This window comes from Melopsittacus undulatus, chromosome 2, assembly GCF_012275295.1.
Source record: "Melopsittacus undulatus isolate bMelUnd1 chromosome 2, bMelUnd1.mat.Z, whole genome shotgun sequence".
In the NCBI taxonomy this organism is placed as follows: domain Eukaryota; kingdom Metazoa; phylum Chordata; class Aves; order Psittaciformes; family Psittaculidae; genus Melopsittacus; species Melopsittacus undulatus.
Genome location: NC_047528.1, coordinates 110,404,133 through 110,431,138, shown reverse-complemented (window position 1 = coordinate 110,431,138; position 27,006 = coordinate 110,404,133). Strand labels below are relative to the sequence as shown.

The 27,006-nt window shown below is 38.0% G+C and overlaps 1 long non-coding RNA gene across 1 annotated transcript in view; it reads left to right on the top strand.

Annotated features, from left to right (window-relative positions):
• The window catches only part of LOC106023407 (uncharacterized), a 159,388-nt gene extending 132,686 nt beyond the window's left edge, over positions 1-26,702 (top strand). Inside the window, exon 4 of the long non-coding RNA XR_001197832.2 lies at positions 26,614-26,702. This is a non-coding gene — a long non-coding RNA (uncharacterized lncRNA). The remainder of the gene's footprint in view (positions 1-26,613) is intronic.
• The last annotated feature ends 304 nt before the right edge of the window (positions 26,703-27,006 follow it).

The following is a 27,006-nucleotide window of genomic DNA, read 5'->3' as shown; positions in this document are numbered from 1 at the left end:
CTGAGTCTGTAGTCATGATTGAATGCTAATGGAAGAAATTAGTTCAGAAGGACATAAAACATCAACAGATCCCAAAGTTTTTGGTATCTTTACCAGGAAACTAGAAGCTTTACATCCCTTTGCCATTCTACAGTGCTGTTAGGTCTTTTTTCTGTTTGCTAGTGCATCTTCAAATGCCAGAAGGAGAAAACATGGCCGTTTACTCTTCAGATCCTGAGATTCACTGCCTCCAGAGGGATGTTGTTTTTTCTCCTGTTTTCTGCCATTAGAATTAAAACAACAACAAAGAAAATTAAACCACAAAAGTTTAAATAATGCTAAGAGTCTAACTGAAACCCACAAAGGGCAGGAAATTCATCTCTGAAGATTGCCAGTCTGTCCTCAGCTCACCCTATTGTCACAGACAACTGAAAGTCGTTCCTACAGTGGGTGATCTTACAGACCACAAATGCTGCAATATGTAGGCACAATAGGAAAAACAATAGAACAGAGACTAAGCTTTGTTCTCAGTTTCTTGGATTTGGTAGGTGTGAGACAGATCCTTAAGGTAGCAGTACATCAGGCTAATTTTTTGTGTGTTTTTATGGACTTGGAGCACAAGCACAGTGCACAAGGAGTGTTTCATAAAGTTGTAACTCATAGTTATGGCCTTCAGTGTTACAGAAGCAGTCCATGTGTAAGTTGTTGATTTCTTACACCCATACCACTGCCCCTGCTTGAGACTGTTGAGAAAGATACGATATAAAATACCTCATGTTGACAATAGTTATAGAGAATGCAAATCAGAAATTCCTGCAAAAGATTGTGACAACAAAATGTCATAACTTTGCCATTCATCGTGCTGATGATCTGAGTATCTTCAAGGGCTTTGCGAATCTTGCAGTGTGGAATCCTTAGAGCTGCTTTTCCCAAGTCACAGGATTACATATATGGTGCAGTGGGAAGGAGGTCCCTGTCCGTGGTATCCTACCCCTGTTGGAGAAGTTTATGCTACAGATGAGCTATGAATTTGCTGGAAGAGCATGAATACTCGGGAGTGCTGCTTCAGTAGGATGAGTTCAGGAGATCCTTGACACCCTTTAGAATGAAAGAATCTAAATTGTCTTCCTGTCTTTGATACAGACTCTCTGTGTGACCACAAAAAAGTCACATCGTTTCTCTCTTAATTCTCTACAATGAGGAATTTAAATCATTCCAGACATCTGAGGGTACATTGTGAGGATTAATTCACCAAAATTGTTGAGATATTCAGGCTCTATATTGATGAGTACCACAGAAAAGCCAGAAACAAAAAAACATCTTATTTCATGCAAGACTTGGATGGCACTCAGTAAACAAGGCTTGGGGCCACACACTGAACAGAGAGGATAAAAAAAGAGTATTTGAATTAGTCTCATTCCCTGGATGCTATCCATTATACAGAACACAAAATATACAATCATAACATGGAAGATTGTATTGTAACACTACAGCTGTTGTGACAGACTTCATTTTGATATTTTCATACTTCAGCGTGCTTTGCTTTGTGACCTTAATGTTTTTACTTAGTTTTTAAAAGGCATTTTTGAGTGTAACATGCACAATAGACTAGCAACAGCTTCCACAGAAAACACTCCATAGTATGAATGTTGAACACTCATTAGAACCAAAGGGGGTATCGTCAGTGGTAGCTACATAATGTAGTTTTCATCTCAGGAATGAATATCACCTATTGGAATCTCAGACAGTTACGAAAACCTGCTGTATCACATGTCTCCTGAGAGAATACCTTGTTATTCAAACACCTCTGTCTCACTCTTAACTGTGTCCTTAACATACACTTTGACTATGGTTGTACCTGGGGAAAGATATTAATCAACAACCACTAGGCTGACAGTGCAATAGTAAATCATCAGTTGCAGCCATAATCCGTGTGCTCCATAAATTCATTTTAAAGCCAGAATCTCTGTGATCTATGTGTTAGATATGTTGAAGCTTAGCTGCTGTCTGATATACATGTCAGACTGGTTCATTCTGCTCCTCAGAAATGTGCAGATGAGCCTTCCCATTTCTTAGTGTGGGGTAATGTTTTCTGGTTTTGCATCACTGTGTTTAATAGCTCTGGTAGAAAGGGCTATTAAAGCCCAAGCTTTGTTTTCTGATTTTGTACTATTGCTTTTTGAAACCATTTTCGCTTTTGGCATTGAAAACATCCTGTGCCAGTGAATTCCACAATTTAATTACATACTGTGTAAAAAACATGCTTCCTTTTGTTTGCTTTAAACCTGGTGCTTGATAACGTCTTTGGATGCTTCCTAAAAACATGTAATGAAAAGTGGGGAGCAATTATTAACAGTTTGCCTTGTCCTTGTTTGTTATGATTTTATAAATCTCCTTTATGTTTTTCTCAATCTTTCATTTTCCAGGGCAAAGAACCCAACTCATCTTAATCTGTCCTTGTACAGAAGTTATTCCAATGCTTTGAACATCTTGCTGAGCTTTTTTGCATCTTCTTAGGCTGCTTATATCTTTTTGCATTGAGAGTTGAAACCTACATACGGTGTTCACTATGTGAGACTACTGTGGAGTTATTAGAAGACTATAATTATTGGTTTGGTTTTATTTTCTAGTTCTTTTGTAATAATTCCCAACTTTTTTCTTTACCAGCACAATACTGAGCAGGTACATCCACCAGGATTCCATGCTATCTTCCCTGTGTGGTAATAGCTAAATTAAACCCTATTATGTTGTATAAGTATTTACTGTCTTTTATAACATAACTTTCTTTTAGGGTCTTTGGTGAGGGTGTGCGTGTGTGTGTTTGTTTAATAATGAGAACTACTTGAATCTCTCGCACATATGCCCATTTGTGAATTGGAATTTCCCTGTGTAAAAAACTCATTGAATCTTCTCCAGTTGATCTCCCCAAATGTTTGTTATTATTTATTGTATTTTCTATCAGTTTCCATGGCATAGAATGTAGACCAACTGACCTGTGAAGGTCCCATTAAAGCCCTTTTTCACTATTGCCATTAAATCACTTTCTATTCTTTTGATGCCCACCCTGATGATGTGCAAGAGTTATTTAGGTGTAAGCTCTTTCACGCTGGAGTTTCTTTCTAATTGTAGATAGGAATCATTTATTCTCTCCATTATATATGTGCTCAGACTTGACCTTCCAGAGAAGGGATTTCACTCACAAACCTTTTTAAACTTCTTCATAGTGAACACAAGTACAAAGAATTAATTTAGGGGTTTTGTTCTTTGAACACGCTCTTTTACACCTCATCTGGTGACAGGAACAGATTTTGTGTAAGGTGTTTAGAAAGTTTATTTATGGCTTTAAAAAGTTGTTCCATTTTCATGGGACTGCTTTATTCTACATTTACTTTCTTAAAAAAATATATATATATTCAAAATATACACTTTTCTCTGCTTTAAGCATTTAGATAAGATTTCCTTTATTTAGATGGCGTCATTTTACTTCTATTGAATCCCTTTACTTGGCTTACTTTGTAAAAATCCTATTTTCTTTTTTTTCCCCCATGTGTGGTTATACATTTGCTTTGTGAATTGTGAGTAATGAGTAGAAATAAATTACTGTAGGACAACTTTAAAGGTTCCTGTATCTAAAGGAACCATATCATGCTTTTCTCCTGGAGATTTTTGCCCTCTTGCAAAAGATTTGCATCTGAAGTGGCAGCCGAATTATGACAGTATAGAACCTAGCACATTCAGGTAAATCAGAACTGTTCAGGGATTTCTTTAGTACCTCAGGCTGTAATTTGCTGTGTGTGTGTGAGACAGACTGCTGTGATGTTCCTCAAAATGATTGAGGCAGACAACTGGGGGTCAGGATTATTACAGCTATTCTGAGGTAAGGCTTTCCTTTTACTTGTAAGAGATGTGAAACTCTGATAACATAGCTTCTACCAGTAGCATCTTAGAGCATTTTACCCTTAGCTGCTTCTTTTTTAGTTTTGTTTTCCTATATTCCTTATTTTAAATAGGATCTTGTGTTTTCTTTTTTTCCGCTGTAATTACATATTGCTGTAGCGGATTTTGTTGTTATTATTTCAGTCCTATAAAGAACTGAATTTATGTGCCTTTTGTTCATTATTAAAAGGTGGTTCTTTAATACACACATACTGAAGTAGGTTTAGTGATCTTAACTAAAGCAAAGTTGCCTCTTCTTCCATAAGTTTTTTGACCAGCTCTTGCCTCTCAAGTCTTCCATATTGCATTTCATAGTCACTGTCAGGATTTTGGTAGGATGTTGCATAGTATGATTCTAACAGCATTCTCTTCCTTTTTATGTCTGGAACGAAAACTAATGTAGATTTAATGGTACTTCTTAACTTTCTTTTACTCCTTTATATATGTTTTAGTTCACAGCAAGATTCCCTCACATGTGAATTCTATTCTGATTATTATGAAACCCACCCTAGTACTGAAAGACACAACATCTTCTCCAGCTACTGAAGTTGTCTTGCATGTCTTTGGAAAATAGGCTTTGCATTTATCTTGATACTGTATTGTAGAGCTTACACATTTTACCTGGCTACCTGTACAGATGCTCTGCTCAAAGTGAAAACAGATTTCGTCTACTGAGGTAGTTCTTTGCCAAATTTGTGACCTGAAGTTTACCAATTTATATCCTTTTTTGCAGAGGTACAGGGGTTTCATGGTTTCATCCATAGATGAGGCATCATTCTGGCCTCTACACGGTTCTGTACCTCCAGCCTTAGAATTTCCCAGGTAATATTTTTAAGTCTGGTCCATTTTGCTGTAGTTGGAGCCATTTCTCCTTTGTAGGATACCTTGCATCTAAAGGGGCTTTTGGACAAATTTCCCTTTAGTAGAGACCAGCCTCAAAAAAAGAGCAAGTTTAATGTAGTGTCTAACTCGCTAGCATCCTATTCAGACAATCAGTCACTCATTCAAACTAGTATACTGATGGGATTGGAAACTGTCAAATTGATCTCAAGAAATAGTTTTGATTTGGTATTACGTATTGGCTGACACAATTTCCTGTCTTTTGGCTTGCCAAGAGTGCTGTCTCCCACAGTCTTGGGGATGCCAGAGGACCTACAAGACCTGGAAGCTCTTCCAGTAACACATTGTGAAAAGTACTTTAAATGGTTTTCAAAGTACATCAGAATCTCAATTATCTGAAGAACATGGGAAGAACACTGAGTAGAGCTCGATAATCGCGTTTACCAGTAACTAAAATGCCCGCATGCCCATAGATCTGTGGAAATAATTAGTAATAGAAGCAATTTACCATTTAATTAATAAATGACAAGGGGCAAAACCTTGTCTGGGTTCACTGAATTTGAATAATTGAGGCTCCACTGTATTTTAAAATCTGAAATATTAACCATTATTCTGTGTGCCTGAGATAATAATCGTTTAAAAATGTGACTATAACAGGATCTAAGCCTAGTTGTATTATTTCTATAAAACCAGAAGAATTTCATAATGTTCTACATGTGAAGATGTGCTCTGCAAGAAAAGATCACCTTTTGGTTTTTTTTTTAGTGTCTGGAATCTGTTCTTAATCTGTTCTTAAATATATAGATCTGTGTCAGCTTTGAATCTAATAACTATATTCAGGAGTCAGTAAGGAATTTCAGAGGGTGGTGAATAACCTTTCACCAAGAGGAGTAAGAACCAGTGCAGCAGAACATCTTCAGACTGGTTCTTATCTCAGCTGCCCACAAAGGGATTTGAGATTGATGAGAGAACCTGAATTTTATAATGAAATAAGAAAGAGATTAGAATTGATCCCACCATAGATAGCCATTCAAAATATGCTGTAGCACATGGAACGTGAAAGGCTGGGATTGAAGACAGACGTTCTTGGCTTATAGTATTTTCCAAAGAGTTTAACTGCCATAAAGTACTGGTTTGCTGCTTCTTCAGTTCTGAGTCAGTGGAAAAAGAGTTCCAGACTTATGCCTTCCTCTGCTTTGCATGTGTCATGCCATCTTACACATTTAGTAACCCCAGCCTCTGAGGCATTGAAGCAGTAGGAGTGAAGAACTGAGCCCCTAAAAGGCAACATCCTTAGTGTTCCTCTTAAACCATCAAAAAACAAGGTGATTGCTGCTTTTTTATCTTTTTCTCCTCATGTTGCTTATTGCATTCGGTCTTATTGGCCCTCAGATTTCATCCATTCTGGCACGGTTCTAAGGGATACTGCAGAAGAAAATAGGTGTGGTCATAACTGAGACTCTGCATTTAAATCTGAAACTGGAGAGAATGGGATGAGTCTAATATTCAATTTTCTTTTCCTATATTCCTTATTCTAATTATATTCCCACTATAACTGACAGAAAACTGTTGCTGGTAACATTCTGTTCCTGTACCCAAGAGACTTACTTTAAATCAGTTTAGTTGGTACTGTCCTTTTCAAATACACAGTAGTCATCAGAGGATAGGCAGAAGCTGAATTTGAGCCCCATCCAGATGTTTTATCCATAAGGAACTGGAGGAATGACCAATGAAACCATGCTATGAAGGTCTAGGTGTCAAAGGTTCTGTCTGTTGCTTCTGAGGAGGGAAGTAGCAATAAAATTGGACATTTCAATCAAGTTATTAATGTGCTCCTATCAAAAGTATCACTGAGTTTGGTGTGTACGGTTATTTCTGCTGAAGGGGTCCGTTAGCTGAAAAGCAGGGGAGGTTGCATCAGAAATGATGAGTTGGCTCCATTTGTGGTGGTAGGGGAAGCTTGGTTATGCAGTGAGCCACATCCTGCTCTCCTAACTCTATGAGTAGCTCTGTTGAAGTCAATAGTAATTACATCTATTTAAATCGGTGGAACTACTTGCATCAATAAGATAAGTAGGATTTGGCCAAAAGGTTGGTTAATATCAGTGTTTTTGATCTCTAGATTTCATAAATGCTATGTTCATTCAAGCAATATAAAGTGAGGTGAATAAAGAACATTCTGTGCTTTGAATAGTTTGGCATCATACACAGACAGGGCATGTGATTAATACCATATTGTTGGCTTTGTTCTTTGCTTTTCAGTTGTGGCTGGCAATGTCCTTTTCATAATTGCTGGTATCCCCCTGAGCCTATATAATCACTCTCTCTAGCTTTTCTATGATGCCCTTAGATTTTCCTGTACTCAATGTAATATGTTTCTGTATTCACCTACCCTCCCATCAGAACCATAATGTGTTCCTGATTGTGCTACTCTGACGTGGTCAGAGCTGACGTGGGGCAATGTATTCACCTGACAATGTTTCCCAAACCAGATATGTTATCTGTACTTTCTTGAGCATAACCATCACACTGCAGAGCTGTGCTTTGTAGTTGTGCTTCTGGGAAAACCTGTGGAACTGCAGCACACTGGTTCAGTTAGTGGTGTTAGATAGGAAGTGCTTGAATTTCAGATAGCATAGTTCACTTGGCTGCCTAAAATAACAGAATTAGTGGCTAAGTAATAAAAAATTGACAATCCTGTTCTCATCGTAGATCTACAAACATAGACTTCTTGTTGGAGCATGATCATCTTGATGCTTTCTCCTGAAACAGTCAGTATATGATACTGCTGTTAAAGCAGAACTGTGATTTCTGCAGAAACATGAACGAGGAGTGAAGGTACTTAAGATACACTTTAGTATCAATGTTGGCAAAATAGCATAGTGAGAAATACAAGCCTCATTCTTTATAACTTTTCAATAAGTGTTATCTAGCGAGTTTCTTTCCCTCCAGTGAACTTCCTGACAGTATGTAACTTCTTGGCTGGGCATTTGTTCTCACCAGGAAACTTCTTTTGTAAAAGAGACAGTAAGGACTGGTAGTTGTCTGTGCTGTTTAGCGTGTGTCAATGAAGTGAAAGCCTTACCGCAATCAGAAAAGATTCATTAATGTGCCATGAAATCCTGCAATGCCTTCTCACAAGAGGTTTCTGTTTTGTTATGTTCTCACTGACATGCCATTCAGGAGCAGATTCTGCTTTCAATGAAATGTGAGGTCATTTGACTGACATTAAAGGATTTGTACTGATTTAACAGCAGAACGCACGATTTATGTCTACACAAGGGTAAAGTGAGAAATGCTGTCAGTATTATAATTGTTGCATAGGTAAAGCTTTCATGCATTCATAGTAAATCATCCATTCATTGGTTAAGTTCCTTAAGGAGATTCACTAATTCCCTCTATGTATTTACTGCCAGTGTTCCTTAGGGTTGAATTTCCTACAAGGTTCTGAATATTGGAAGCCATATGGTTCCCTACTGATGCTGTAGGAGTTCATGGTTGATATGTCACTGTGGGTGCAATTTCCTCAGTTTTCGTGGATGTTTGAGAGATCTGCAGATACTATGCAGATGGGTGAGATAAGATTTGGATCACCAGCTGAGGGATGAGAAGGATTAATCCTTGTGAAAACAGAAAGCTATTATTCAAGTCTTTGCACAATGAAGTATTCTGTGTGTTTACAGGTGCTTTAAATAGCCCCCTTGCAAGTTCTTTCTTGCATCGTTTATCCAGCTACACTTATATTGATGACACACTTTATAAACAATTTGTAAAAGTTTATATATGATTAATCAATATCCTCAGAACATTTTCAAGATAGATATTATGTATCACACATTTTGTAAGCACATCACAAATCTATCTGTAGGATTTTATAAACATCAATTGGCTTGTTCCACTTAATCCTTTATAGCAGTTAATAGCATTTATTGAACTCTATACTCATCATCTTATAAATCTTCAAAAGTAGCTCCCATAAAAGTGTGACCTCCTGGCCATGTGAGGAATTTCAATGTTCTCAGGTGAGAGTAAAAGATGGACATTCCAAATGCAAATTCTTCTTAAAATAGAATTGGGCCGTAATGATTAAATTTGTTTTTAAATTACATGGGTGTCCTAGCATTTCTTCTAATCATTATACAGCATAACACATCGTTTAGCAATCTTATCTGAAAAGACTCACTCTTGTAGATACTTAAAGATATCCCAAGAAGGTAAATGAATTTTAGTTCTGAACAGCTAAAAATTCAGTAGCACCGTGCTCTAGGTGTACCTTGCAAAGACTGATATGCCTGAGAACATTGTCTCTTAAAATTGGTATCTTTTAGGTTGCAGAAAAGCCAACTGTGTTGCTGTATTTACCATTTAGTGCTTTCCCCCGTATTTCTGAGGAGATCAGAGGACCAGAGGTGATGAGAGATGAAGAGGACAGGCTTTTGCTGTGTTTTGTCTTCATTGATTTGGCATGTTTGACTGGTTTTAATTCTTCAGAATATAGGTTGCTCTCTATATATCCAGTTGTGCTTCTCCAGACTCAGATTTTCTAGTCTGGGTGGTTAGTATCTGCTTGGTTTTTCTGACTGTGGAACCTCAATGGAATTATTATTGCTTAATTTCTTTGTGTGCTGCGTTGCTGTGACTCTTTCCAGTTCTTATTTGTACCAAATAAAGATAAATAATGGGAAGACTCGTTAGACTTTTAGGAATTATATCACTATTTTATCTTGGCTTGTAAATAATCATACTTTTTGGAAATTCAATTTAGGGTAGGTGAGAGCTTGCAAATTAGTATTAATTATGTAAATCAGTTGGGTTGGATCTGTTCATACAACTGTCGAAGTTTCAAAGTGTCTGTTAGCCTAGAAAAATGTATCTGGCTGAATGTGCACAGAAGATCATTGCTTCTGTCTTGAACAGTTTTACATCAGGTGGATGAAAGAGTCTTTAGGCTTTGTTAAGATGCAGAATGAAGATTTGATTTCTAAAACAAGGTGTCATGCAGAGATAGGGAGATCTGACAGTATATAGATTTTGGTGACCTGAGTCCCTATCATACTCCAGCAGCTATCATAAACAAAGTACATGACAAAGGATGTGCCTTTTGCTCCTTCTGAAGGCATTTTTAAAGCATATCGAGACTTTTACCATCTTTCTGTTAACCTTATACAGCCTGGACTCATGCTTTGTATTCCTGAGCAGGACAAAGTTCGATAAAGCCAGACACAGGAAGATATTTTAATACATTTTAGTGTAGCTCCTAAATTTATATCTGAAAAGAAAATTTTAAAGAACTATTGAGATTGGAAGGGATCAGTGGAGAATTGTCTAGCCTAATCCTCCAGCTCAAAGTGGTGTCTGAGCAGGTTGCTTGGTGCTATGTTGAGTTAGTTTCTGAGTATCTCCAAGGATGGAGACTCCATAGTCTCTCTGAGAAACCATTCAGGTGTATGAGTGCCCTCACTGTCAACATTTTTCTTTCTCGTGTTTAAATGGAATTTCCTGGATTTCCATTTGTGTCCATTCTCAGTTGTCCCTTCACTGAAAAGATGGAGAGCAGCCTGGCTTGGTCTTTACTGCCCCACATCAGGTATTTATACACTTTGCTTAGGCTACCCCTGAGCCTTCAAGATAGCTTCCCAAGATAATTATCTACAAAAACCTTACTCATTAGCTTCTCAGTGCTTACTGCAAGGAGGATACTTTTCTTTCATTGTGTGAGGAAACAACTTATTTGCAGCAGTTCTTCAAGAAAGCTGGGGTGATCAGTTAGTGATAGGATGAAAATTCCTTAGGCTTTTTCCACCATTTTATTTGTGAAGGTAATTCATTGTTTTGGTCAAGATGATCTCCAATTATCCACTGTTTTATTCTTTTTTCTCAAGAAATGTGTTTCTGCTGGTGGCTTCCAAGGAGGAATACGTTTGTTTTCTGTGTTCAGAGAATCACAGAATATTTGGAGGTTATAGAGAACTAGGAGCTTCTGAAAAAACATATCAAATTCAGTTCTAAAGCCCTGGAGCATTGCCATTTGAAAAGGTCCTTTGTGATGTTTTAAATTTCATCTATTGATATCTCAGTTTCAAGAGTGTATTTCGCTCTTAAGCTATCCATACTACTTGGCCGTGCTTTAAACAAGAAAGAAAACCTATGCATTGTGCTAAGCTAGGCATTCCTTCAGCAGTCAAGTGTTAGTACAGCTCTACTGTTTCCGTTACTGACTTTTTTAAGTTGCACATTCAGTCTTCTGTTATGGGTATGGGTAAAATAGTTGAGATGGTGGAATGGCAGGTTTCAGGAAGCACGCTGCCTACTCTGTTATCAAATTCTAAGTGTTGTTGGCCATATGAGAGCTTCTAGCGCATAAAGAGATGATGATGGTGCCAAGTTGTGCTTGTATTTCTGCAGTGTAAGTTTTTGTTTGTTAGGAAGCAGCATCAATCAATTGTTGCTGCTTTGGTGACGTTTCAGCCTGTTCTAAGAATTGCTGCTAAGCAGACTTAGTTAGTTCACAGTGTCCACGTAATTCTTTTCATTTGTCCCACTAAACCAAACAAAATAATTCCCTTTTCTATTTTCTCATTATTGTTTGTCTATAAATATATTGGATAAATATTTTCTTCTTATCTTTAAATGCTCATAGTTGGGGGTTGGAACTAGATGAACTAAAGGTCCTTTTCAAACCTAACCATTCTATGATTCTGTGATTGCTGGTCTCTGAAATTCTGATTCTACATGTTAGTGCAGAGCCCATGTGATTTATTTGCTTTCAGTCTGAGGGGCTGTTTCAGCTTTGTTGAAATTAATCAGGAATTTTGACCATTGGAATGGACATCTGGTCCTTACCATTTTGTTTTAGGAGGTCTCAGAAGGTTACTAAGGCCTAGTACATGCGTAGGTTTTATACTAATATAATTGTTCTCTTTGAAAGAATGAATGTTTTTACTGAAGTAATTATACTAGATCAACTTCATGCATGGATATAGTTATATAAGATTGAGTTATAAATCCATACAGTTGCATCAGCATAAAATGACAGGAGTCTTTAGTTGCGGCAGGGATAGTGCTTAAGTTTTATATTTTAATTTATTTGGAAGTAGAGGGCTACTTTATCTGATTTAAATTTTAACATACCATTAAATCTTCCCCAAGAAATAATATCATATGCTTAAGATCATAGATATCAGTTAACAAATTTAATAGAAGGATTCCTAAAGAGGGATAGATGTATGTCAGATATTAAGATCCTTCAGGCATTATAAGATGTATTAGACATTTGTCCCGGCTGTATTTTGAAGTGCATTGTATACAGAGAAAAGGATGTGTTTCTTGAACTCTGATAATATTCACTCTCTTTGTCATAAGAAAGAAGAGAGTTTGCATTAAAAAGATTCCTTTTATGTTCTACCTACAGAATTTCAAAGAGTGCCGAACAAATGAGGTAGGAATTTGTACATTTGTGCATCAAAGCAATGTTTAAATAGTTTCTTATATGTATAAAGGTACATTGTAGGACACTCTCAAAGAGAAACTATATTCTCTAATCAGTCTGTTGCCACCTGAATAATTAAATGTTTTTCAATTTAGAAATGCTCTTAGAAACAGTAAAACTATAAAATACCCTGTTGAGAAAAAGACAAATGGACTGGTTGCTAAATGGTCACTCCTGAAGATAACATAAATGTAGAGTCGTTACAGTAACCACAAAGCTGTCATTTTTAGCATATGATAGTAGTTTTGTAATAGACCTTACCAGACTGATGGTGCTCAGATAATGCAGAAGTTAATGAAAACCCTTTCTTTTCCCTCTTTCACTTTGGTATTTTATTTCTAGATGGCAGAACAGAACTTTTCAATGTCAAGTAGATCCCCTATTGCTGTGTAAGTTGTGCTGAGCAGTTAAAAAATAAGAAGAGGATAGAATTATATTTGAATTTTAAAATAGTTGTTTCAGGTATCATGGATAAGGGCTAACTTTAAAGTGAGGAAAACATGAATGGAATTTTGTTCAGTTGCTGCAGTTCAGTAGAATGATTGAGAAATGGGAATATTAAGACCAAAAAGAAATGAAATTAAGATATACAGAGAATCTGTCTACATGGAAAGTATATGCATAAAATATTTAAATACCTTCTTGTCTGTAGATTTTCAGAAAACCCTTTCAATTGCACCATATAAGACTGGATAAGCATAAAATAACTACAGGAACTGTTCCTCAGTATGATCAAGTGAATGAAAGAATTATCCAGAAGTCTTTGATATAGGAAGTAGTATTTCTGGTTTAGTTATCCAACATGATCTTGACATTTAAAGTCTTCTTAATTTTCCATGCACGCACATTTTTTGAGTTACAGGAGTTCTTTTGGTGTTTTAAATATAGCCTAATCATTTGTTTGTCCATTATGTTAATAATTAAGATACTTATTCCCTGGATTTCAGGGGAGACATTTTTTAGACATGGTTATAGGTCTTTTTACCTCTGTGAAGTGCCAAGATACCTTGTTTGGCCATATTTGAAGTTTTGCGGGATTTCGAAAAGATTATGGATAAGCCATCTTTTTAAGCTGCCCTTGATGCCCAGTGGGTTCTTTGTACCTTATTTCTTTAGCCTATATATGTAGTAGGCTTTGACATAAGGATTCCTGATTCTTTCAGAATAGTCCAGATATTACATATTGAATCAGCAGTTCATTTTCAGTGCCTTATAAGCAACTGGGAAGCAAAAATATAGCTTCTGCAATGAGGAACACATAAAGAAAACCCCAGTGATTTTGTTGATTAGCTTTGATCTTACCTTGTGGAATCTCCTCCTGCATCACAGAATGGTTGAGTTGGAGGGGACCTTAAAGCTCATCCAGTTCCAAACCCCTGCCATGGCCAGAGACACCTTCCACTAGAGCAGGTTGCTCCAAGCCCTGTTCAAACTGGCCTTGAACTCTGCCAGGGATGGAGGACCCACAACATCTCTGGATGAAGAGATAGATCTCTTTGAAGCGATAGGATGTGAATGCATTGAGTATTGAATTAAGATCATCCAGTGGAGTACATGCTATAATCTGTTTACATAACTGGCCTAATGCAGGCTTTATCACATTATGGCACCATAGAGACCATAGTGTCACAGACTTCAGTTCTGTCATCTCCTTTGACAGTTCTGATAGACTTAACAGAAGCCTAGCCAGCAAAAGGAAAGCTTGAGGGAAGACATACCTCCACTCTAAATAATAGGACAGAATACCTTCAAGTCTGATGATATGGGCAAGTGTGGCATGCTAGTTTCTACTCGTGTGAATAGCCCTGTATATCCTATGGTAATCTGGGAGAACGTTGTTTATTTTTAAGGTCTAGGGAATGTTTGGTCTTAAAATGGATAGATTAACCTGAATCTGGAGTTGCACTGTTTTCCTCCTTTCTAGGGGACTGATGTCCTGAACTGGGACAGGGTGGCTTAACTCTGGCCTTTTTAATGGCTAGCCTGAGGGAAACTGATAGTGGGACCACCAGGGAATCAGTCTACAGACAGGATGGCAGTGATTTCACAACTGTGCCAAGTAAGCTTATGCAGAGAAAGCTCCAAGCAAAGTAACAGCAAAAATTGCTACTGCTTGCAAAGCTACAGCAGCAGAGTAACGTAAAGGAAACTAATTGTACACAATCCTCTTGACTAGGCAGCCTGCTGAGTAATAAACCTTCCTAAAGCCAGCAAGGCATATTCATGTAATTGTTTATGGTTTTCTTTGTGCATGTGCCTTCATTTGTATTGTGTATACTGCATATGTTTATATTTATACAAATCTTACTGTTGAACAGAAGCCTCCTGTAAGTATGCATATTCTTGGGTATGCCCGTATGTGTGTTTATATATGTCTGTATATTTGTGTGCATGCACGCATGTGTATGTATATATGTCTATGTGTATGAGAAACAGATGCACTGTAGGCAGATAAAGCAGATAAATATAGATCTAAATAGAAGCATAAGCCTATAAATGCAGACACTATATAGAGTGAAAGCAGGCAGATCTGCACAGTTTCATTATTGCTTGCATTCTGTATAATAAAAGAGTTGCTGACACTGAGATGACTGAGGGGATGACACTGTTGGCTCTCTGCAAACGTAGTAAAAAGGTAAGAAAACTTATTCCCAATATAAGCAGCTATTACGATGGAAGATTTACTATCTAATAATTTGCCTAATAGAAGTCATTGTGTAGTTTCTTCTGGGGATGGAAACAAAGCATTTATAATTTTACCTTAAAATAAGTAAATAAAATACAAATCCTGACCCACAGACTGAGAAAGCGCAGCTTCCAGTTTCTGTTTTGCAATAAGCCTCATGCATTGTGTTTGTCAACTTTCTGCTTCTGTACAGCAGATCTTTGCTTCAGGTCCTGTAGTCTCTCCAGATGAATTTGGGTGGCAGATACTGGGAAAAACATCGAAGTTCACGACAAAATTAACTTTCAATAGAAATAATGTTCTGAGAGTGTGTGTATGTGTGTATTTTAGCCTTCTGTTCACAAATCTCCGTTGACTGTTTTAGCAGTCAGCTTTCTCCCTGTTGTAGCAATATAGCTTTGTCTAATCCATAGCTGTAATATAGGTAGTTCAAGCAAAAAGGTTGCAATCTTACTAGGTATAAAGAAAACATTAGAGCTATTCAAGGAGGCCTGAAAAGTAGATTTTTTTCTTATTCTGTAACATTTTGATGAGGGTGTTCAGATAAATCAAGATTGCTGGAGAATGCCAGAAGACTGTCAATACTGTGTTTTCTTTTTCTTTGTATAATGCAGGTATTATTGAGGTGTTTACAGCAAGCAGCTAGCAGCCGAGAGTTTGGTATTCTCTTTTCAACTTGACCACTCAGAGGGAGATCTTGTACATTTGTTTCTTTAAATCTATGCACTTATTTCCCCATTTGTGAGTAGAATTGATAATAATTATGTCACAGAATTAGGTAATGGAGTAATACCTTGTTTTGTTAAAAGGTCTCATGATTTCTTTGGAGCTCCTCATGGAGCAAGGTGTTCGGGAAGAGTAGATCTCTTTTTACAAGTGCTCTGACAGTCTTGAGGAAAATGAGGAAATAACAGTAGAAAACACTACTGCTGATGTTCTGTATTGTGTTACAGACAGTTCACTTATTTTCAGTTTAATTGCTTTCAAAGTGTGCCATCAGCTGATGAATATTGTCAGGTTTCTGTTGAGGAACTTACAGCAAAACAGAAGAAAGGTAAACACCAGCATGTATATATTCATACTCAGACCAACAGTACTGGATGTGACAAAACATAACCAAAGACAGGAAAATCACAATGTCAAGTGGTGGAAGCCTTGCTGTGGTATTCAACTCATGCAATGATAGTTTTCTTAATATATCTAATCTAAGCTAATTTTTGTCTCTGGATAAAAAGCTCAGAACATCTGGGTTCTGCTCCTGAGTTCATTGCATTGTTTGGTGCAAGCTGTTTTTCCGCTCACATTTCTTATTTTGATACCTGAAAATGCGTTCTTCTGGGTATGTTTTAACATGTTATTCAGGTTAGACCCCAATTTCCAATCACCTGGGTGCAGTCTAAAAATTTGATCTCTTGAGTCATGTGGAGGATCATGAGAAGAAGCTGCTTATGCTTACTATATTTATTGAGATACCTGAATTAAACACAAAAAGGAATCTGCAGTCATGTGTATATGAACAATAAGCTATGGGGAAGTCTGTAACTGATGCAGGAGGAGATGGCACTTTCTCTTGTCCTTCAGCTACTGGAAAGGCCTTATGAACCAGGGACTTGCAGACATTGTTCAGGTGCTGCTGCTACTCATGGTGACTGTGGCAGCAGCAATATCCCTCACCTCTGGGCTGGAGGATGCTCTGAGCTCTAAGCAGAGCTATTATGTGCCTCACAGGAGTACCTTGCCTTCTGCATTCTGGGGACTCCTCAGATGTGCCATGTCTGAATATCCCTGAGTTACTCGGGCTCCTGCAGGATGAAACCTGTGCAGTGTACGACTGGTATCTTGAGAGATTAAGGGTGAATGAATATGAAACATTACAGTATTTCAACAGTTAACTGGCTTATCCAGTAAATTCTTCTGAGCCTCTCCTAGTATCTTCTGAGTCTGCTGCATATTATAACAGCCACACTTGCTTCAAAATAAGATTTTGCTTTTATGGACCAAAACAAAGATTGAAATTTGTTGGATAGGGATTATACCGAGCCCCCAATTACTATAGAAATATGGTCATTTTAAAATCTCACAGGGAGTATCTGGAAGGGAAGTTATGCAATCCCAGAAAGCATCCACTGTGAATTCTGAATTTTGTTTTCTGCATCCCTGCTCCTTTCTCTTCAATATCCTAATTAATTAATGATTCCTTACGGGATTAAATTATAACATTAGATTGTTTTTGCAGCAGGAGAAATATATATTATTTGTTAAAAAATTGCTTTTGACCTAAAACCTTGTGTATGTTGATTTCAGTCTGGATCAGATCATTGCAGCCGACATACAGTCTTGAAAACTGAAGTTTATTATGGAAACAGTGACATAACTTCTATTCTTTGGTTCTGGCAGACAGGGCAAAAATATCCAGAGACCTCTTTTTCTGACTCTCTGTTCTTTTCTAGTCTCCTTGGACTTTGCTTTCTGAGCCTTTGCCAACTTTACTTCCATTCATTTTGACTAAAACCGTGTTGGAAGTACATCCGTCTGTAGGAACCATTAGGAAATAACACCATTACACATGTTTAATAGGTTGGTTGAGGGGTGGGGAAAGTTTGGTGACTTGTGCTGTGTCATGGTCGTTCCAGAATAGTGGAGTCCAAATGATTCATGTGAAAGACAAGTCAGTAAGAGAAAAATAAAGGTAGATTGCCAAGAAAAGCATAGTTGTTGTGAGTTACTTTCATTGCAGGGAAAGCCATGTTGCAGGAGGTCTGCAGAAGGTTTATTGATTCTTTAACTAGCAAGAAGAGTTGGCAAGCATCTCTAATGTATTTATTTTTGTCTCTATCATTTTAATATTTTTTTATTATTCATTTTGCCATTAAAAGCCCATGGCAGCCTAGCACTGTGCTTATCTCCTCCTGTGGTCATTAAAAAGACAGAAACTGTATTGAGGAACATTAAGCTTACATGCAAAATCATGAAATCCTAGAGTAATAACTTGTTTATAACCTTAGTCTCTCCCTTATGATGCAGTATTTACTGTGAAGTCATATTGTTTTTCTGCAAATACCGAGCTATAGAATCTTTGATAACATGCAAATGACATCTACTATTAATGTGTTTCACTAATCAAACAAACCAACTGTCTAGCATAGTGAAAAATAATGCTATTTTTGTAGGTATGTTGTCTTGTAGGGAGAACTTGTACAGTTAAAAACTGTAACAAACAGTTACATACAAAAAGGTTAGGGTAAACGTTAAGAATAGAAGATTTTTCAGTGCTTGAAGCCAAGTTGATTATAATGGAAACTTTTGTCAGCTTCACTCAATAACCTCAAGTGCAAAATAGATCAGAACTGAACTCCCTAATTTGTCTCCCTATATTTTTAGGGGATTCAGATTTCCGGTTGAACCTCATACGTACAGTCCGCATCCTGTTGCTCACACCCTCACATGCAAGCAACTGCTTAAATATATGTGTACTCTGGACAATGATAAAGCAAGCATACCAGCATTGGAGCTGCTCTTATTCATATCCAAGCATGGTTTCCTTTAGCTGGCATTTCTTTAGTTTCTCTCTGGATCTCCTTTATGTAACATCCTGTAAGATTAATGCGTCCCATGAGATGAGGGCACACTAAACATCCAGACTAATTTACAGTGTGTAAATGGTGCTGAAGAATACGTTACTCTTTACATGTAGTCTGTGCAGAAGAGTGGAGGTTTTCCTTGTTCGAGATGCTGGTCTCCCTGAAATACTTTGCATAGTGTCACTCAGAGCTTGATTATGAAGCATCATTTCTGGTGACCACATCACAGTTAAGTAGAGTTTGTCTTCTGTGCCTCATTTCTTTCCTCTAGCATTCTCCTGGTAAGCAAAGAAAACATGCCTGAACACATTTTGAGTTGGCCCCGTCTGTACTGACTGCTTAGTCCAGATTGCGTGCCTTGGTCCTTCTTTAGCTTTTCCTCTATGAATCAGTTTCATTTTAGGACAGATCAGACTAGTTAGGCTGCATATGACTTTTTGTGTAAAATTTGTCTGTAATTTCAGTACCATTCCAGTTTGGTGCAAACTAACCAAGTGTGTTTAAGATTGACTTACTGTTTTATTTTCCTAACATCCTGACAGAGATCCCGATTTCAGGCTGGCTGGTAGCATCGTAGTTAATATTAATAGATGTGGATCTGGGGAAAAGAAGAACAAAGTCAACTGAATAGTCCGAAACATTGCATATCTGTGGAATTTCCTTTAAATAAGGTTTACCTTTCTTACAATGTGGGGATTTTTTGTTTGCTTTCTTTGCTAATTTATGACCTGTAAAATTGTTTGATGCCAGACCTGTAAAGAAAAAAATCTTGTTGCTCATTGCACATAATTTGAAGAAAACAATATGGGGAATGCATGTCTTGCAGTAAAGATAATGCAAAAGAAGCTGTAAGAACATTGATAGGTGAGGATTTTTGTTTGTTGGTTGGGAGGTTTTTTGTTATCATCGTACTGAGCTTCATTTCTGATACTAGGCTAGGTGTCTACTGTGGCTTCTAATAAATCCACTTTTAGCCTTCAGTCTCTCAGTGTGCCTTAGAAACTGTGTTAACACAGTTTAGGATCACACTGACACTATTAGCAAAATCCCCAACCCAATATACATAAATAAATGCATGCCCAGCAGTCCAGTGTCATGCCAGCCTGGTGGGGTTTCCTTGCCTTGTAGGACCTAGTGTCGGGTGGAGGCAGGCAGAATTTGGAAACCCACATGTTGCCTTGGAGGCACAAGATTGATCAGCATGTTTGGTGGGTATTCACCTGTGTGAATGAGAGGATTTCACCTTACTGACTCAAAATTCCTCTTATTGCACTGGTGGTTTGTATCTAAATTGAGGGCACCATGTGTGTGTTCGTGTGTAAGAGAGAACAAGGGGAATATTCTGGCAGGCCTAATGAGTGAGCAAAATAAGTCAAGCCTTCCTTGTTTCTGGTCTCTAAATTCCATATTCCCATGTCACCTATCACCTCAAAAAATACAAGGCTTTGTGTTACATACTGTACAGAGTGCTTATGTTTTCACTGCTCCTACAAGCCTGTAGGTTCTGACAGAGTAAGTCAAAAGTTGGTTTACAGTATTACTAAAGAAAGATTTCTTCTAGTAATCTTAATGACCCTAATGGCTAAATGTAAGCTTGCTATGTATCTTTATACCTAGTACAAGAAGTGCCTCAGGGGAATTAATATGCATTTTCTGTAGATTCTAATAGGATTTGGGCATGGGTTTGGGACGGAAACCTTGCTTTTGCACAGAGGGGTTCATGGGTTCTGTTAAGCATCTGCTTTTCTAGCAAAGGGCACAAAAATGAAAAGGTTGGGAATCGAATGTTTGGTTCAGCAGGGCATAATTCTGTTTCTAAACGCTTTGCTTTCCTCTTTCCATGGTGCCCTTCCCCACGCATACCTTAAATCCACATCTTACCCCTCTGCATTTCTTCATCTGTGTCTCTCTCTCAGAGCTCTGAATTCATTATACGGAGTAGTGTAAATCAATAGTAAATGCTAACCGCCCACTCCCGTACTCAGTTACGCAATATCACATACCGTGTACACAGAGACAAAAAGGGAAAAAGCACACACAGGCTTTACATTCAAAAGCTCTTGCATAATTTTGCTTTTCTACAGCCAAAAAGGAAAGAAAAAAAAAAAAGAAAAAAAAAGGAAATAACAGATGGGGAGACTTGCAGTTTTTTTCCCTTTTCTCAGACTGTGCAGAGGGGAGTTAGTTTAACATCCATGGTCATTTCTAATTGCCCTGTGCTGCAGATAAGCAAGGCAGACTTGCGTGTGCTTTTAAAATAAGACTTTTTTCAGCAGCTTCCATGATGTGGTGCACTTTTCAGGTAATACGAGAAAAACTGCTCTGAAGTGTTAAAGGCTGAATTGGTTATTTGTTTAGTCTTAATGGAGAGAAGGAAAAGAAACCCCTCACTTCGGCTCCTTGGTACAAAGCGAAAGAGGGACGAGGAGCGAGGGAGGTTGGGTTGAATTCTCTGGCGTGGTTTCGTGCTGCTTGTTGGGTTTTTTTTCCTTTAAATATCGTTGGGTTTTTTTTGGGCTTTTTTTCTTCCTTTCTGAAAAGCAAAATATCTCTCGATGCAATATTTATGTAAAAAGCCAGTTATGTAACTCTCGCCTGCCTTTTGCTTTTGTTACCTCTCTGGGCTGTACAGCTCTACTGTTTCTCCTCACGACAGATTGTATTAAAACCTGCAAATCCTGATGAAAGGAAAGAGCGACCGGGTGCCCACAGCACAGACTTTAATTTCAAGCCTTTTTAAGGGCTTCAGGCTGGAAGACAATGGATCTATTTAAGATCTGGTTTTGGCTGGAGGAATTCTTATTGAGTATTTTCTTGTCACAGTGCGCGCTGGAACATCCCTGGCTTCTGCACAGTGTTTCTGTCTCTCTCCTCCTCTCTCTTCTCCCCCCTGCCTCCCCAAACTTTGGATGTATACAATGAAAGCTTTCTCCCTTTCCTCTCCTGACCTTAATGCGAGTGTCAGGTCAGTCACTGTGTGAGAGCAGCAAGTGCAGAAGCATAGGGAAGTTTGAGGTTGCACTGAACTTTGTTCATTTTCATTTCATTTAAGCGATTGATGTCCTGAGATTCTTTGGATTAGGATTGGTTGGGATATTTTAATTGATTTCTGTCAAATGCAAGTGAAAAATGTGTAACCCTGCTAAAAGAATAAAAATATGAGGAATTTAGGAGGGTTAAAAAAGGGAAGAAAAGGGTGAATGCTAAGAAAAAAGTTCATACTTTTTGATCGTAGGAAGAAATATTTCCTGCAGTTATTGCAACCAATTTATTCCTAGTTGGATCCTCTGAGGATCTGACCTGTTTGTGGTTGCGAGCATTGTGTCGGGGTTTGTTTTCTTTACAAATCGCTCTTGTCTGCGTGCACATTCTTGGACAGATTCTTCCCTAGTGTAATGCTGCTAATTCTGTTGATATTATGTCAGGAGTCTATTAGGTCAATTATAAAGTTACAGAGCTCGATTCTCAGTTATTTTAAAGTGTTTTTCTGGCATTGAGAAGGAGTAATAAAATGAGCCTCAGCGTGAATTATGCCCACTTCGGGCATAGTAGAAAAAATAGTTAAAGCTGACATCTTTCAACAGTGATCCCTGAGACAAGCTTTAAATGAAACAGGCTTTGTGAAAACAGGAAATTGAGTATTTTAAGCTCTGTAAGTATATTATAAGCTGTATATTTCACCAAATTGCCGGGGAATGTGTATATATTCAGAAGTATATCGGAACTCCTGGATTTCGTGCCTAATTCTGAAGCCAGCCCTTGCTTTGACTCTGGGCAATGAAAACTTCTGACTCCGCTTCTGTCACAGCACAGAATCTCTTAGGGATTACAGTGGTAGATACTTTACTGTGCCCTACAAAAACACTCTAAAGTTACTTTATTAATGTTTAGAAAGTGGATTTAAATGCATGGGGAGAAGGTGTTGAAATAATTTGGACAGGTTAAAAAAATCATTTCAGCTTCAGTCAGGTGTTGCCACAAAGATCAAACTGTGGGCACCAACCATATATAAATGTTAGCTGGAAATCAGAAGATTACCGAAGCCATCAGAGGATTAAATTCTGGAATATCATGCTATGGGAATTACAGGGCCTGGAAGCCTATGTGGTTATAAGATGGGGTTGGATGAACATATCAGTAGCAAGTTTATGATGTCGTCGCATGCAGTAGAGGAGACTAACCTTAAAATCCCTTATCCTGGTGTCCCTAATAGCTGTCAACCCTTTGTAAAATGCTTGGAAGCTGTAGGCTGTGTAGCATTACAGAGAACATGATAAATAATGATTCCAGTGTTTAACTTAATCAAAAGCGTGGTCGTATGTCTTTGAAAGAAAATTACTTTCTGCCCATCTTCTCAAAGTTTCAGTCTATAAGCTTTTTGTCTGCACTAATTACAATGGAAGACTTGGAATAGGTGTACAAAACCTGATAACTTTAAGCAATAGAGGAGCAAATTTTCCTTTTAAAGGCATTTTACTTTTCAGTTTCCTAGCATGTCACTAGGTTACTTCTGACTTTCCCAGTCTTCGGTCCCCAGCTTTGCTTTATATGCTTAGGTGGACTTGTAATAAGGCAGTAACCTCCCTTAATGGTTAAACACACATTTAATTATTTTCTGGGTATTTACTAATTAAACAAGAAAAACAACCTTGGAAATGCCTGCTGCTAAAAGGCTGGTTATATATACACGCTGTTGGAACAGCAACCAGAATGATGGAATTTTGTGTTTTCTGCAGAATGGAAATCTGATTTTAATTTATGGAGAAGAGGGTGATTTGACTTGACCAGATGCTAGACATGCAACCTGTGAAACTTCTGTCTTCCTAAATTCATAGGCAAAATAGGCAAAAGGGATGGTTTGAACAGTTTCTGAAATGAGATGTTAATATTCAGTTTTAATGAATAAGTCTTCATTTCACAACTTTAAAAGACGCTGGTATTTTATTTTTAAACATAAGCTGTTTGAGTACTGTCACTACGAAGATCTGCGCCTTACTTTTCTTAAATTCAAGTACGTTATTTAGAGAAAAGGTTAAATATGAGCCCTGAAATTTTAAAAACAACAACAAAAAAAAGGAGAAGAGCTCTACATTAATTTTTATTTTTAAATATCATTATTTTTCTTCCCTGACATGTTTAGATTTGGGTATGTTGGAAAAATAGCTAGCTACTATGGTTTTGCTGCATCCAGCAATGTGCTGTATTAGCTGCTGTAGTCCTTTTTATCTAGTACTTAGTCTGCAAGGTTTCCTCCCTCCCTTCCTCAGAACACCGTTTTTTGCAGCTCTGACACTTTGGTTGAAGTTTATGACAATTTTGTGGCCTTCACTATCAGTAATTCATTGCTGGAGCCTTCAGTAGTTTCACAGGTTGGTTTGACTTGCGGAAGTCCCTAAGAAATGAAGCAAGAAGCAGTATGTTTGGAGTAGTTGTAGCCAAACTATCAGGCCTAGCCACACGGAATGCTCCTGTGCTCCTCCTTTCAAAAGTTATTGTCTTACATGTTCACAGCAAACGAAGCAGAGGGTTAATTTCTCACATCTGAGAATCTGTATATTCTTGTCTTTGCTGTTAAACCCCATGTGTGCAGGTAAGCCGTGATACCTGCAGAGAAGCATCACTGCTATCCAGTGGCATAGAGGAGTTGTCTGTGGTTAGAACAGAGTCAACACCTGGATGTTCCTTGCTCTTTCTTCTGTACAGTGGTTCATACTTTCCTGTTGTCAGTAAACAAAGAGGGCTCTGTTTGGACTGAGTGCCTACATCAGTGTGAGCCCTGCAAGAAGATGTACCTTGCAGTCCTTCATACCCGCTTTGGGGAAGAATCACATCCTCATTTGCTTGTGGGCTTATTTCCTGGATGTCTGGTTTCATCACTGCCAACTGCTTGGTTTCTGGTGGGAGGGAGGGAAGGATGGATAAACTCTCTTCACCTTATTGATGCAGAGGCTTAAAATCAACTCTTTAGGATGTGATCTTTATAGCTGTAGTAAAAGAGAGCAGGGAACTAGATGTGATAATCCAGAAAGCATGCTTGAGGGTAAAATCCTGTAAGGTAACTAACTGTAAAGAGGTCAGTTTATATGAGGACTCAATTTGGGGTATCATTTCATAATTTCCAACTGAAGAAACCTCTAACTTACTTGGTTTCTAACAATCATGATGAAACTCACCCCTTTAGGGAAGTTCTTTCAGAGGCAAGATACAAGGAGCACTTGCCTGTGTAAGCAGCAGCGAGGATTGTCCACTCCTGAGTTTTTGCTGATTTTACTTGTGACTGATGGCAGCAGAATAGATGGACTCACTGCTTTGACTGTGCTGTGAACAAGAGAAAAACACACTCAGCTGAGAGCGTTTTAAATCAAAACAAATAATAATGCCCTTTATGGGCAGCCTGTGGAAGGATTAGCAGAGAACAGTGCAGAAAGTATCTGAAACCATCCTTGCCCATAGTTTTCACTACATGTAATTTCTTCAACTGTTTTTCTACTAACCGTTTTTATTAAATATCCTGGTTGCCTTAGGCCCCTTACACAACTAAGAGAAAAATGACAGAGTTTCAGTCTCGTCTACAGGGATCCATCTAAATCTACATTTCTGATTAAAAAGTGTCAGTTGCCACTGAGGTTGGAAGTGGTCTGTTCTGCTTTGAGGAGGGGAGAGGCAGATCCATAATGGTTGCTGGGGCTGTCATGTTTCTGAGAATCAGCTGTTTTTTTTCCTTTATACTCCAAAGATTAAACAAAGAATGTTAAACATTTCCCAATTTAGCATTTATAATGGAAAGCGGCTGTAGGGCCACAGCTCGCTGCTGCAAGGGCAAGCGTTCGTATTAGGAGTCGCTTAAAAGGGCTTTTATTTTCTTTGAAGGCCTATCCCTTCCTCTCCCAGCCCGGCTGCTGTGCTTTGCAGGCAGGTGGAGGCAGCTTTACATCTTTTACTTTCAGTTAAGTAGGAGCTAATTTACTTTTGGAAATGAAAGTTAAAGCAGCTCAGCCATCTGCAAAGTGGAGGAGGAGGCAGTGGGTTTCTTTAACTTCTCAAATCTCTACAATTCTATGTCACACCAACAGGCAAGCAGAGATTACCTTCCTGAGCTCCTATTAGTAATAATACAGAGTACTAGTGATCTAATGTCTTAGCTTCAGTTCTTCAGCTCTGTTTCTAAAAGATACCTGTTGGCTGGGTTCAGATTTCTGTGTACTTGCATCCAGCTCAGGAGCTTTGAAGTAAAAAGTTGTAGTCTTAAGTGCAACAGAAGCACATTTTTTGACCTACTGTCAGCACAGCTTTTTCTGTAGCATTTCATGAGTGATGATGTGGGGCACTGTGACTTCCTGTTCCTCATAGTAAAGGCAAAGAATGCTTAGAGATGACTGGTTAAGGATGGGGGGGTGAAGTGGGGGGAATGGCATTTTGATTTCCTGATGTTATATATGCTTTTATTGTGTTTATCCACCTTTCTTATTGTTTAGTTTTAGTTGAAGGGTCCATAGTGGAAAGAAATATATTGTTGAAGCTTTCTGAGTTGAAGCTGAGGTGAAATTCAGTTTCATGTAAATGTGTATTTTATGCCCTATCAGTGAAATAAGTGTTAATACAGCTGGGGTTTTTTAACAGAGCAGCTAAAAATGTCCTTTGCCTGCCTCTCCATTGGCTAGTTTTCAGAAATTCAGTAGTTCTCGGTCGTCATATGAGGACAAGATCTGAATATCTTACATAATTCAAACATTTTCAGAAGAAAACGAAAAAGAAGATTTCTGGTTCCTTGTATAAATTCTAAACACTATAAAGAAATCAGATATCCATTTGCTGCCTTCTCCAGCCTGCCTGAAAGTAGGTTTTGTCCAAACCAAATAGCCTTGCACTCAGAGCTCACAAACATCAGTGTGTTGCTGTCATGGCCAAACAAGGACAATTATGCAGGTACCTACATGAGTAATTTTGTTGGCCTTGTACAGAAGCTTAAATACACTTGTAAATGTTTGCCCATCTTTTGTTTCTTAGGTTAGGGGAAGATTTTTACAGTCGATCGGTTTGGAATAAGTCAAAAGTTTGAGTTTAAAAGTATTTCAATCCTCCTGTGATTGCATTTCTTACAGAATGTTGGCATTTTTGGACTGTGCATCTGTTTAGGCACGTGGAGAAAGACAAGACTGAGATCATGTAAGTCATGAAACTGAGGGTGAATAATCCATACATTGCTCTCTCACCATTTCTACAGTTTATACCCAGATGCAAGTAAGAAACCAAAGAGGAAAAGAAGAAGAAAATCTAGTTAACTTTTGTTTTTAAAGTGATTAATGTAAAGCAAAGTTCAAATGAGGCCACAAATCCTGGTGGTGCACAATGGGTTGATTTATTTTGTAAATAGACCATGGATAATTAACCATAAAACAAAACTTTTTGTTGTTGTTGTTGTTTGAAACTTGCATAATGACACTGGTTTCTTTTAGTTGCTGTGAGTTGCACAGAGGGATAACGACTTATTCACA